Source organism: Nyctereutes procyonoides, unplaced genomic scaffold (genome assembly GCF_905146905.1).
Source record: "Nyctereutes procyonoides isolate TBG_1078 unplaced genomic scaffold, NYPRO_anot_genome, whole genome shotgun sequence".
NCBI lineage: Eukaryota > Metazoa > Chordata > Mammalia > Carnivora > Canidae > Nyctereutes > Nyctereutes procyonoides.
In genome coordinates, this window is record NW_026575046.1 from 12,785,889 (window position 1) to 12,800,089 (window position 14,201).

The window sequence follows — 14,201 nt, forward strand, 5'->3', positions numbered from 1 at the left end:
CTGATTCTGTTCTCGAGGGGTAGCTAATCTTGTGGAACCCTTAGGGGAAACATCTGCAGGAATGCTCACAAAAATTGATTTCTTGGAGAGCCCAGGCCCCTGAGAGGCATTAGAGAGAAGTCTCAAGCTGAAGGTAGCTGGTGACATTGGCTAAGGAAATTGCTTGTTCCCTGTGCTCAGCCGAGTGAGGGTTATCAACACTCATGGCCTAATCCGTGGTGGTGGTGGTGGGGGGGGGGGGGTGTACTCAGGTCTGTGGCAGGATTCCCAGGAATTAGTTCAAGTTGTAATGGGGGTAGATTTAGTTTCCAAAACCAAAAACGTCTCCATTTCTACAAAAGAAACTACCCCAATTGGAATGATTGATTGGACTGACAAGCCAAGACAGAAAGTAGGGTCTGAGCATTGCTCTTGTGCCTGAGACCAGTGGCTAATGGGTCTAAGCAGTTTGTCCTAGGCTGGGGGCCAAGGAGGTACAAATGCCTCGAAGTGAGGGCATGGACTGGTCCAGCTCTTTGCGGGGTAATGTGGCAGGTGTGCGTCTGGTAGTGTCCAACGTGAAGACTTTCTGCTTCTCTGAAGTTAGGCTTTCCTTGTCATGAATGATTGGTCCTTTTCTCCATGTTCAGAAGAGACATACTTTTCTTTTTGAACAGACTGCCCTAATCCTCATCGATGGGCCCTGATTCTGAAAAGGTGGCCCTAAGAATCATGTGTCATTGTCCAAGGTCCTCAGGTCCTTGGGCCACACTGATGTGTACTTCCTATTCGGTTACAACCCCTGACCATAGCAGAACTCTTTATTTCCCCTCTCCATCTTTTCCTAAGAGCTCTTTCCTAAAGAAAGCTGGGCTGTTTTAACATACCAACATTCGTGTAGATGTGGAGACAAGCTACAAAGATGGGAAGAATGAGGAGAAATGCATCCCGGCCTCAGAGACAGGGACTGAGTCAGGGGTGCTGGCACTTTCCTGCACACATGTGGAAGTTTAAACCAAAGAGCACCCCGTCCAGAAGGAAGGGCAAGTCCATTGGCCAAGGAGAATGCTTGAGAGTGTTTGAAAAGTCCTCAGCACACCTATTTCCTGCTAACAAGCTATATTATAAAAAGGCGGGGATGGGAACTGTTTGATAAAATGAGATCTGGCCGCACCAGCCAGGGGAAGAGCTGGTATGCGACACTTCTCAAACGTATTCGACCATGGAGCCCTTCTTCGTAGGGCATCTTCTCAAACTGGTATTTCGTAGACTGTATTTGTGGCAAAACCAGAGTAAGGTAATTAGAAATATTACAAAGGAGGGGCCCTTGCGGAAAAAATATTCAAAAGGACAGTGAAACTGTTTTAAGGATCTGATATGAAAGAGAGCTTTGTCCTGTCTTTCCATTTGTTTGCTAGAACTTAGGGGTACGCTGGGCTCTGAAGCAAATAAGAGGGAACTTTCCAGTAACTATCGATCCAGCGCTTCCAGTGGAGCCAGCACCAGAGTGAAGGATCCTCAGCTCTGCTCGAAAGCCCCGTAGCAGCCGAGAGGATTCCGCTCAGGGTTTTGGGGGTGTTGAGTGTGGATGCTCCAGGAAGGAGATGGGCTGCTCCAGTTCTCAGCCGGCCGACGCTCTTGCCTAACCTGCTTCTCTCATTCACCTAGCTTTCTGCACCCTGACGACAGTCACCCTGGCAGCCCCGAGTGGGACCCGCCCGTCCTGGTAGTGACCACAGTGTAGGCCGATGCTCTAAGAACCCCAGTGGTTGCAGAGGGTTGTCTCGCCTTGTGGCCTGTTGAGCAGTGTCTCTGGCCCCTGCCCTTCAGATGCCAGGAGCAAGCGCTCCCCCTTCCCACCCAGGTGGAGGGGGGGGCTGCCCCCCTTGCAAAACCACTGGTTTAAGTGAAAGGCATGGAGGAGAAAGGGCGGCAGCCAGTGTGTTCCACGAGCGGGCGCTGGGCTGGACCCAGCGGGAAGGTGTCGGGGCTTCGGCCGTGGGCGATGAGGCACGAGGGGAGCCGTGGGAAGTTACCTGGCAGCCCCCCCTCCCCGCTTGCTGCCCGGCGTCTGTGCCCAGGATACCGGACAGACCGACAAGCCGGGAACAGAATAGGTGGGACCCGAGCCCTGCAGGGGCCGTGCAGGGAGGGGGCGGCGGGAGCCAGCACCACGTGCGAGGGGGACAGGCGGGGGTCCTGGGTGACCCGGGGTGACAGTCATTAAAAGGTGGTGCCGGGGGCGGGCCGGGTGGGGGGCACGCTGGGTTTTACGTCAGGGCGCGCGGAGTTGAGACGCTACGGGACAGGCGGCTGGAGCAGGCGGGAGGCGGATGGACAGACGGACCGACGGGGTCTGAGCCTGAATGGGCCTGAAGCTCTGGAGGAAGACCGGGGGGGGAGGGGGGGGGCTGGAGGCAGTGAGGCATGGGGTGGGCGTGGGGAGCCCAGGAGAGCTGCGGGAGGAAGAAGCGCGCCACCGGGCGGCTTCCCGGGCTGCTGGGGGGCCTCTGCGCTGGCGGCGAGCTGCGGGGCGGCTGCTGGGCCGCATGTCCAGGCCAGGCTCTCCCTGCGTGTGCAAGCTGGACGGGCGCAAGCTGGACAGGTCCAAGCTGGACGTGGGCAAGCTGGGTGTACCCAAGCTAGATGTGCCCAAGCTGGACGTGCCCAAGCTGGACGTGCGCAAGCTGGACGTGCCCAAACTGGACGTGCCCAAGCTGGACGTGCCCAAGCTGGACGTGCGCAAGCTGGACATGCCCAAGCTGGATGTGCACAAGCTGGACGTGCCCAAACTGGACATGCCCAAGCTGGACGTGCTCAAGCTGGACATGGCCAAGCTGGACGTGCGCAAGCTGGACGTGCCCAAGCTGGACGTGCGCAAGCTGGACGTGCCCAAGCTGGACGTGCGCAAGCTGGACGTGCGCAAGCTGGACGTGCCCTAGCTGGACGTGCGCAAGCTGGACGTGCCCAAGCTGGACGTGCCCAAGCTGGACGTGCACAAGCTGGACGTGCCCAAGCTGGACGTGCCCAAGCTGGACGTGTACAAGCTGGACGTGCCCAAGCTGGACATGCCCAAGCTACACGTGCCCAAGCTGGACGAGCGCAAGCGCACATGTGCAAGCTGGATGTGCCCAAGCTAGACGTGCCCAAACCAGACGTGCCCAAGCTAGACGTGCCCAAGCTAGATGTGCCCAAGCTAGACGTGCCCAAGCTAGACGTGCCCAAGCTAGACGTGCCCAAACCAGACGTGCCCAAGCTAGACGTGCCCAAGCTAGATGTGCCCAAGCTAGATGTGCCCAAGGTAGACGTGCCCAAGCTAGACATGCCCAAAATAGACATGCCCAAGCTAGATGTGTGCAAACTGGACATGCACAAGCCAGGCTTCCCTTACATGCGCAAGCTGGACGTGCCCAAACTAGACGTGCCCAAGCTAGACATGCCCAAGCTAGACGTGTGCAAGCTGGACATGCGCAAGCCAGGCTTCCCCTATGTGCGAAAGCTGGACATGCGCAAGCTGGACATGCCCAAGCTAGACGTGCGTAAGCTAGACGTGCCCAAGCTAGACGTGTGCAAGCTGGACGTGTGCAAGCCAGACTTCCCCTACATGTGCAAGCTGGACATGCGCAAGCTGGACGTGCCCAAGCTAGATGGCTGCCCTCCGTGTAGCATCGTCATCTCCCGGCACCGAATACAGGAACAGCCTGAGCCCTTGGTTGGTGTTCCTGACTTTCTGGGAGTTACTTTTGACTGGGTGGTGGGGAGACAGAGGAGGAAACTTTAGTGCTGCCTATTGTTTTAGGGCCGTTTATGAGTTTAACCTTAGGGCACGTGGTGGTCTTTTCACGCTGTGACTTTAATAATATAAAGCGTGACAGCCATAGGACTGGCCAAGGGACAGTTGCAAGGAAAGTCCAGGTTCCAGTAGCTTTTTAAGAAGTATATGTAATAGCAGATTTATCATTTTAGCTGGTTTTTTAAAAAGAGTTTATTTATTCATGAGAGACACAGAGGCAGAGACACAGGCAGAGGGAGGGAGAAGCAGGCTCCCCTTGAGGAGCCCAATGTGGGACTCGATCCCAGGACCCCATGATCACAACCTGAGCCGAAGGCAGATGCCCAACCACTGAACCACCCAGGTGTCCCCATTTTAGCTATTTTTTTAAATTTAAATTCAATTTGCTAACATATAGTATGACACCCAGTGCTCATCCCATCAAGTGCCCTCCTTAGTGCCCATCACCCAGTTACCCCATTCCCCCCAATTTTAGCTATTTTTAAGTATCCCGTTCTGTGGTGTTAGGTATACTCCATTGGTGTGCAACCACCACCACCATCCATCTCCAGAACACCTTGTCTTGCAAAACCGAACCTCTGTCCCCCTCCCCTTTCCCAGGCCCTGGCACTCACCATTTTATTTTCTGTCTCTGTGAATCTGACTACTCTTGGGCACCTCACAGATGAGGAAGCATGTCATACTTACCTTTCTGTGACTGGTTTATTCACTTAGCATAATGTCCTCAAGGTTCAGGCTGGTTGTAGCGTGTGTCAGAATTTCCTCCCTTTTTAAGGCTAAATAATAGTCCACATTTGTCTATCCATTAATTAGTCCATGAACACTTGGGCTGCTTCCGCCCGTTGGGGGTTGTGGCTGTGACCATGGTTGTGCACATAGCATTCGTGTTGCTGCTTTCGATTCTGTGGGCCGAGTACCCGGAGCGTCTGTGGCCTTGTGTGGCGCTCTTAACCTCTTTCGATCGGGGATTGCTAGAATCACATTCTAGCTGCCTGTTCTGATGCTGCCTTTGTTACCTTTTGCTTTTGCCCCTGGGACAGCCTTAGGGTGTAAATGTGGCTGAGCCCTGGGGCCAGCTGGGGAGACGTTCCTGAGCCCCTGCCCATAGTCCTTGGCTCTGAGGACCTGTATCTTGTCCACTTAGTGCCGTCCTAGAATTTGAATGAGGAAGATCCAAGTCCTGATCTGAGTACTTCAACTAATATGCCATAACCTCAACGAAGAAGTTTCCTCATCTCTCTGGGCCTCTGTTTCAACCTCCTCCTGATGAGGAGGTAGAGCTAAGGGATTCTAGAACTCCTCCCAGGTCAAAGAGGGGGAGGGCATAGCGGTCTCGTAAGCCCAGGAAGCACCTCCCAAGGTGGGTGAGAAGAAAGCAGAGCTCCAGATTCCTACCATGGGCAGTTTGACCCAAATCTTCCCTTTCTCAAACCTTGGATGGTTGCAGGTTTCTAATGGCTTGTGTGCTTGCTGTGTCCTGGTCCATGCTGCGTGGCTAGTTTCATGAGTAAATGTAGCAGCAATTCCCCTTAAAGCAAAATTATATAATATGTATTATCCGCCCTTTGTTGAGAGAATGGGAGAAAGGCAGAATGACTGGTTTCACCATAGCTTTTTGGCGACCTCACAAACTAATACGGGAGAGAATATTCTATAGGCAGGCTTTACCTCTGATTAAGACTGTAGTTGGTCATGGACCAAGAAAATGTTAACCCCCTTTGTTTCCTCACTTCTTAAATTTTTTTTTTTTTTTTTTTTTTGAAGAACAGACCTCCTCTTCTTAGCTTACATTCAAAACAAGTTAACTGTCCTGGAAATGGAGAGGTGAATCCCAGAAGGGCACCCACATGGTCAACTTTCAGGCCCCTGGATGGCACATGAAAATTTGGACTGGTCTGGGATTCCCTGCTCAGGTTTGGAGACCTGTCAAGTCCCCCCCCTCTCTTCCCGACCAGTGAAGCACTGTGTATATACCAGTGACTTTGTGTCTTACTTTTCTTGGTCTCATCTGTAAAAAGCAGATCACCTGCTGTTTTCAAGGATGTGGCATTAGACTAGATGACTAGAACCCATTTGAAACATGTGAAAATGTATAGCATTTTCTTCTCAGGGGACATTTTAACCACCTAATTAAAGAAAAAACAGACTTTCTTTAAGTCTGGATACTAAGTCATCAGCTTTTTTTTTTTTTTTTAAGATTTTATTTATTCATGAGACACACACACACACACACACACAGAGGCAGAGACACAGGCAAGAGGGAGAAGCAGGCTCCATGCAGGGAGCCCGACGTGGGACTCGATCCCGGGTCTTCAGGATCACGACCTGGGCTGAAGGTGGTGCTAAACTGATGAGCTCCCCAGACTGCCCAAGTCATCAGCTTTTTAATATAGAAGAATTAGGGATGCCTGGATAGCTCAGCGGTTGAGCGTCTGTCTCCAGCTCAGGGTGTGATCCTGGGTCCCGAGATCGAGTCTCTCATCAGGCTCCCTGCAGGGAGCCTGCTTCTCCCTCTGCCTGTGTCTCTGCCTCTCTCTGTGTGTCTCTGATGAATGAATAAATAAAATCTTTAAAAAGAAAAATTAAAAAAACAGTATTTTAGGTGAAGAACTTCCCATGGTGATTGGGACTAGCTTTTGACCATACAAGGTTTATAGGGGGAAATCCGTATTGGATAGAACTCTAAAATAAATTAATAGAGTAAAAATAGAATAATAAATTAATAGACAAACGTTGATTCTGAAGCCTAACAGTTTTTACAGCTTTTTCAAAAGTATGACCTGAGAATGACTGCAGATAAGCAGAGGACATTGCTCCTTTTTTGTTCCTGACAAGTGTAGCTGCTAAAAGGCTGTCAGTATTTTAATAACAAGACATCATTCCCATTTTAATAGCTTTATGTAAATTTTAATACCCACTCTGAAGGCCATGGGGTTTTTAGGACCTGTGTCTCTGGTTGATGGTACATGAAAGACCCCTTTTGCTCCAGCTGCAAATAAGGTGAATTTTATGCGTAGTGGATGTCACGATCTCTGTGTGTTGGTTTGGGGGCACTTATTTTTAAAAATTCTATTTTCTGATAAAAGCTTATCATCTTTGTAGTTGCTGACATTCTAGCTAAGTAAGTATTCTTAGGATCTGGCTCATCATCTCTGTTTTTGCAAGTAGTGGTCTGGGATGGAAGATTGGAAGTGTTATTGGCGTAGGAAAGTTGTAGATTTAGGATTATTATGAAAATGGGCTTTTTTTCTTTCTTTCTTTCTTCCTTTTTCTTTTTCTTTTTCTTTTTCTTTCTTTCTTTCTTTTTTTTTTTTTTTTTACAAATAGTGTTTTACCTACCAATGGGCTTCTTTACAAAATTATTTAAGGTCTCCATTTTTATTCCTGTTTTTTTTTTTTAAGATTTATTTATTTATTTATTCAGAGAGAGCAAAAGAGAGGCAGAGACACAGGCAGAGAGAGAGAAGCAGGCTCCATGCAGGGAGCCCGACCTGGGACTCGATCCCGGGTCTCCAGGATCACACCCCAGGCTGCCAGCGGCGCTAAACTGCTGCGCCACCGGGGCTGCCCTTATTCCTGTTTAAATACAACAAGAAATCTGGCCCTTTAATACGTGCAAAGTAAAATAGGTCACTAGGTGGTAAGTTTCTCAACTGATCATCCTGGCTTCACATTTTGGGTGTGTTTTTGTTGTCTCGTGCCTGAAATCTTCAGTGCGCTTCAGGTTGTGGTGGCATCTGCATAATGATGCTATTTTGACTCCATCACTAGGGTGTGGGTCCTTTGTGGATGGAAGTCCAGTCTGCAGACACCTGCGGGAGGAAACCACGGATGACTTCTGCCAGGATCTAATTCTCCCCCGCACTCCTGGCAAATTAAAGCCGTTTCTAACAGCATGGTTCCAGTACACTGGCAGGGCAAGGGTTGGCTCATTCTCTTACAAACACAGTTTAGCTGGATGCACTCATAAATGAAAAATGATCTGAGTGCTGTGGGTGGGGCCCTCGAGCTCAGGAGGTGAAGTGGAGGAGGAGAGAGAAAAATCTGCTCCTAAGCTCAGTAGAGCATGGGGAGCGGGCAGGAAGTCGGAGCATGCACTGGCATGGCTCACATTTTTGTTGATAGCTAATAACCCAGGACTTTAAAGAACTGAATGGAGAAGGGAAATGAAGCACAACAGACTTTGGAGCCTGTCCTGGGCAAGCGGCTGTGAAGCACAGTGGAGCGCGCTCACCTGACCAGCTCAGAAGCAGGTAGGAGGGGAGACCCGAATAGGGGAGAGAATCATAGCTTCTCTCTGAACACAACTTCTACGGTTTTGCTATTTTTTTTTTTTTTAGGAATATGAGGAATGAGTAGATGATAATGACACAAGAAGCAGACCCAGCCTGGATTGTGCTGATATCTGCCCAAGTGAGGAGTTTTTCTCAGTTACTACTTTGATGACCAAATGACTGTTACGTTCTAGGGGTTGCTTTAAAAACAATCACACCAAGTCGTGCAGCCCTCAGTTAAAACTGATTTTAAAATTGGCAGATGATAAATGAACTGCAGGCACGGTTTTAGAACAAACACTTTGAGGATAGCCAACCAGAAACTGATTTGCCGGCTTGACCGTTGTTATATTTTCATATTTGAGCGCCAACAAGGTGCTTGCTAATTTTTGCTGGCTTTTGTAAGAAGGGAGGTGGATGTATAACAGCTGTGAAAAAATATCCAGAAATTGTCTGGGATCCAGAGTGAAGCCTGAATGCACTAATGTTTTCTCCATTAAGGCAGGCTTTCTCTGCTCAGCTTCTAAGTCAGGGAATTGGAGAGTAAAGTGTATATAGATCCCGAGCATTTTGACATGGGGGTGGGGGTGGGCGGGGGAGGGGGGAGGGCAGAGGCTGGGAAACTGGCACAGTGACGTCCTCACACTCAGAGGTAGAAAATAAATGGGGAGGGCCAGGGGTCGCCGCCACACACAAAGATAACTTAAAGAGTGATCTATGATTCCCGCTGTAGCCGTGTCTCCGAGCATCCTTTCCATTGTTGGGGCTTGTGAGGGAAGAGCAGAGCAGAATAAAGACCGTCTCGGGCCTGGGTTTCTAACCTATTGTCAGGCCTTGCTTCTGATAGGCGCCTGGATCATTTGACACGGATTTATTCTCCCCCACCCCCCACCCCCCGCCATGAAGTGGTCAGAGCAGCGGAATTGAGGCGACATGGGGGAGGTTAGACATGGTGTGGGTGATCAGAGTGACAGGAGCATCAGAATTAGATCGAGGATTTCATATTTCGGTCAAGCAGTCCCGCCTGAGTGCTGGCACTCTTTTGAGTTGAGCCTTTGAGCTGCCCTATTAGCCACGGGGGTGCGTCTGAGGAGGAGATGCAAGCGCTGCTCCCTCCTGCTGGCTGTGTCCTCACGCTGGGGAGGCCACATCTTCAGGCTTTGCGTTTTGGGCCTGGAGGCTGGGAGACGGCTGTGCTCAGTCAAGGCAGGCCCATACCTTATCGCCGGTTTCTTTTTCTGTCTGACTTCCCCGCCTTCCACAGGGACACCGCGTGGGGCAAGGGGGTGGAGGGGGAGAGGCCTCTCCTGTCCCCCACCGCCCCCAACTCTTGTTCTTTCTGGCCCGTTCCCCATCATGTGGGTGGGGCCCCTTTATCTCCTTTCCTTTACCTGCTTGTCCCAGGCGCTTTTGCAGCGAATTAAGGTGACCCCGGGGGGACAGACTCCTCTCCAGGGTCCATTCTGGAAGCAGCCAGAGGTCAGCCAACTGTGGCCTATGGGCCAAATCCAGCCTGTTTCAGCCTGTTTTCGAGGGGCTCAGGAGCTAAATGTCTATTTTACATTTTAAAGGGTTGAAGAAACAAGCAAGAATCTAGGACGGAGACCGATATGGCCCGCAAAGCCTACGATATTTTGTCTAGGACGTTTCAGAGAAAATTGGTTGCTGACCTCTGATTTTTAACATCGTTCATGGCCAGAATGATCAATGGGTTGAACCCAGCTCAAGTTCTCAACAGTTTCAACGAGCTGTTGTTTTGGAAATTGATTTTCATTTCTCAGTGTGTTAAATGGCATTATTGCCTTTAGAAAGGGTGGATTCAGAAGCAGGGAAGTTGGAAGATTTCCTGCAGGGTCCAGTCAATGGGAAGGAAGCATCAGATGAACTGTGCGCTACGGTTGGATTTTGCCCCTCTCCCCTTGTTGGTGAACCTGCTGGTGAAGCCATCTATGAGCCCACCACGTGTTGATGGTGCCCCCCGCCAAAAAGAACCTGATGGGGAAGGAAACACTCTGCTAACTTACACAAAAATGATTCACTTCCTTGTTTCTCTTCTGTGCTGGCCAAAATTCTACAATCCGAGTTGTTTGGTATTGCCACATACTTTGGGGGGGCGGGAGGAGGATGTTTTCTGTAATAAAAAAGATAGTGAGTTAAGTGAATGTCACGTTTTCTCATATCCAGAACAGTGTTCCTTTATTGCTCTCTAAGAAAACTTACTACAGGTCCCCCAGCCTTTCTCCTGAACATGCAGTTCTCCTCAACCCAGCACAGTATTTCATTGTTAATGTCATTTCTACTAAGGGAAGAGGAAAATCTGGTGACCTTGCTCATGTTTAACTTGTGTCAAAACTGGAGGCCTGGACGTGGAGCAGGCTTCTGTAAGCAGCTCATTGTCCACTGCAGAAACACAGAAAAGTTTCTCACAAGGAGACTGTAGTTGAAGAAGAAAAACAAAACGGCCAGTATTAATTTTCTTTTTTCTCCGAGACATTTCAGCCATCCAGCGTCCCGTATTTGGAAGTTGGATGCTGTCAGTGGAGAAGAATGGGGGTGGGGCCCAGTTTGACAGATGAAAACAACTGAGGAAGTATGAAAATATGTATAGCATCGTGTCCCATGGGAGTTTGGGGCTGGAAAAGAAGATGGTGGCAACGCACTTGACAAGTCGGCTCGTCAGAGCTGGCAAGGGTGGGTCCTTTAATCTGCCATGTGAGCCAGGTAGCACCTTTGTCTGTATTTAGAAAGGAGTTTGGCTCTGAATGTAGAGATTAAGCAACCTGCTATTCCTGTATGCGCTGGAATTTCTCAGACACAGTCAGAAACCTGATTTGCGTAACTGCTGAAACTCAACTAGAAGCCAAGCACACTGAGGCCTGGACTCCCCAAGCAAGGAGCAGTTAGGAATCACAGCACGTGAGGGAGTTTATTAAGCTTGTCCAAGAGGGTGTGGTGCTCTGTGGCCAGATTTAATGGGGCAGGCTCTGGGGTGAAGGGTCAGCTTTGGGTTCCCATCAGCAGGCCATGATTAGAGGGTGAGTAATCTCTTCTACGTGAGTTGGTGGTATGTATCTAGAAGCTCTAGAACTACCTGGTATCTCAAAGTAGCTTGAGGGACCTTTTCGTTCCTGAGCCATGTGACCAAGCTGGCTCATAAGGAGACAGAAACCGCCAGGCAGAGTCTGATCATGAGCTAAACTGGAGGATAAGCTATGAGCAGCACTTAATTAGCCAACTCATTTATAGCGTATCGGGAGGGCGAGTGTGTGGGCTCAAAGCTGGAGCATCTGCCCCCTCCCTTTGGCTCTCTGACCAGGGCTGGAATCTGACCTCTGTTCATCAGCTTTTTCCTGACCATGAATAGGATAAAAGATGGAGCTAAACGTGCACCTGTGTGTGTAAAAGTATGCAAGTCTAGAAGAGATGAACGGCCAAGCAAATAGAAGTTATGATCCTGAGTTAGAAAGGGAGACTTGTGATCATGTCCACCAAAGGGAATTGATAATTTCACGTCTCAGTGGCTGGCAAGGATCCCCTTGTGTAGCTCTGTTGTTCATGTACAGGTTGTGTCCCTCTTAAGAACTTCTGTAGGGGCACCTGGGTGGCTCAGTGGGTTAAGCGTCTGCCTTCAGCTCAGGTCATGATCCTGGGGTCCTGGGATGGAGCCCCAAGTCAGGCTCCCTGCTCAGCGGGGAGCCTGATTTTCCCTCTCCCTCTGCTGCTCTCCCTGTTTGTGCGCTCTCGCTCTCTCTCTCTCAAAGAAATAAATAAAATCTTTTTTAAAAAATATAAAGAAAGAACTTCTGTAAGCAATACACCCTCTCAACTCCAAACACCCTTTTTATACCTTCGCTGCAGTGGGGGCCAGGGGCTGTAACACAACATCCCTCTCACCTTGGATGTCCTGACTGAAGCTCTGCTGTGTCCTCAGTGGCGGGGAATAAGGTAGCAGCATTCCTCTTCCACTGAGTGACGCCTGCTCTGCTTAGTGAAGGAGGTGGCTGAGTGTGCCTACTAGGACGTCTTCTGACGGCTTTGCTATCCCCCTTGGCCCACTGCCTCAGGTTCCCATGGTTTGTTAACTTTAAGTGTGCATGGGCATATGGCTGCACTATACTATATTCCACAGACGGCCTCAGCAGGGCACGGGGTGAGCTCACGGCCTCTGCTTAGGTACAAGGTCCATGTGCGATGAGTCCGGCCATGGCAGCAAGTGACCTGGGACTCTAGATCCACCTCCCTTTTTATAACCTCTTCCTGAAGAAGCAATGTAACTATATTTTACCAGAGGAAACTTGGCACTTAGAAGGACCCAGAGCGATTCCTTTGGTAAAAGAGAAGCATTAATTGATATTTTTGGTAACTTTGAGGTTCAGAGGCTGTCAGGTATACTTAAAGCAAGACACACCTGGACTATCTTCTTTGCCTTTCTAATTTCCACTTGAGTCCTTCTACCAAATTAGAAGACGGAAAACGAGCTGGAAACTGGCAGAGGAGGGCAAGTCTGAAGAATGACCAGAGTGGCCCTTGAGAATCAGTTCAGTTAAAGGCCTCTATTTCAATGGGCCTACCTAGACGGGGGGGCAGGGGGGGGCAGGACATTTGTAGATTTACCTTATCTACCCTTAAAGGGTAGATAGGTGGTCTTCTGTGTCTACATTATATCTTCCCAAGCCTTGCCCTTTTAACAAGAGCTTAAACATTCTTACAGGCTCTCTTCCTGCCTCTTGCAAACAAAAAAGTGGCCTTATAGTGAACAATTTAGAATTCCCACCCAGGTCAGAACACACATGGAAGTGGCCTAGCCAGGGGGAACTGGGAGGGTATTCAAAGGCATCATAGTTGCCTTCATTTGAATAGCATGAATCTCTAGATTCATCATGATGTTCTTGATGGAAGAGCAGCCCTGTCCCCATGCCTTTTGCTCTTATTTCTGCTCCTTTGGCAATAAATGTTCTTCTTTTCTCCTGTGGGCTGGTTCCATCGGCCAGAGGAGAGTCTATCTTCCAAGGAACCATGCCTTCGCCTTCAACTTCCCAAATTCCACCTTAGTCTTCACCTTGCAACGCTTTGACTGAAGTTCCCAGACGGCTGCCTGGGGGGTAGAGGGTTCAATGTTGGCAGTAAGCTGCGGGCTTTGGAAAACATCACAGGTATTTTATTGTAACAGATGCAAGCAGTTTTGGCAGGAGAGCAATAAAGACCTGGAGGAGAAATAGAAAATTACCTCTAAGCAACACAGGGGAGAAGGTGGCAGGAATGAAGGGTACAGTTTGGGTTTACAAAGCTAAGTCCTTTGCACAATCCTTTTTACAGGCTAGAACTTGCTTGACTTCAGTTTCTCCCTCAAGTCAGTTAAAGAATGGTGGAGGAGAACAGAATGCTAGAGTTGAGAATGTACCTGAGGGCATCTTGGGGGGTGAAGATTTTATGGAGGTCCCGGTGGCCCAGGGAAACTTTGTGGGGTGGAAACTTTGTGGGGTGAAAACTGCTGTTTTCATAATGCTGAGGCATTAGACATTCTTAGGCCTCTAACTAATTAGACATTCTTAATGCATTTCTTATGGTAACAAAAATTCAACACTTCGTCTTAAAAGTGAATAGAGTCAGTTATTTCAAACTTTCACTAGGAGGAACGTGAGTCATCTCTACAGTATTCTGGTGGCTTAATTAATTACATTTGTTGCCATTGGGATTTCAGGGTGGGGAGAGAATCTGCCGTCAGCTGTAGTCTTTTTACTGGGGGTTCTTTCCTCCAAGAACCATCTCTGGGTTTTCTCTAAAACTAGAGCAGTCTGAAAGCTAAGATACCAAATCTTGCAAATAGTCACCTTTCTAGGCCCGATGACCGTAAACAATGCAGTGCTGAATTTTAAAGGCAGTGTTACTGTGATACGATATACCGCGATAGATTCCTATTATCCACAGGCTGACCCTCAAATCTGTGAGGTTTCCTCTGCTTTCAGCCTATTTTCTTACTGATAACTATATCCTAGATTACCAGCCCCTGGACCAAGATGGGTGGGGAAAAGTAATACAACTCATTCATCACAGGGTGTTCAAAAGCAAGGTTTAGCACTCTTTCTCAGATGAGCAAACCTAGCTAGAGAATAGCTAAACGTGAGTGACGTGTGTGTGTGTGTGTGTGTGTGTGT

The 14,201-nt window shown here is 49.1% G+C and overlaps 1 protein-coding gene across 6 annotated transcripts in view; it reads left to right on the forward strand.

Moving 5' to 3' along the window:
• Positions 1-14,201, forward strand: part of PDZD2 (PDZ domain containing 2) — a 358,960-nt gene that overhangs the window by 215,213 nt on the left and 129,546 nt on the right. The window contains exon 1 of one of the 6 annotated variants that reach the window (XM_055325632.1): positions 7,792-8,025. The exons of 4 other annotated variants lie outside the window; for them this stretch is intronic. The gene's annotated coding sequence lies outside the window, so the exon portion shown is untranslated. Of the gene's footprint in view, positions 1-7,791; positions 8,026-8,163; positions 8,186-14,201 lie in introns of those variants that run through there. One more of the 6 variants, XM_055325635.1, reaches the window with a different exon arrangement.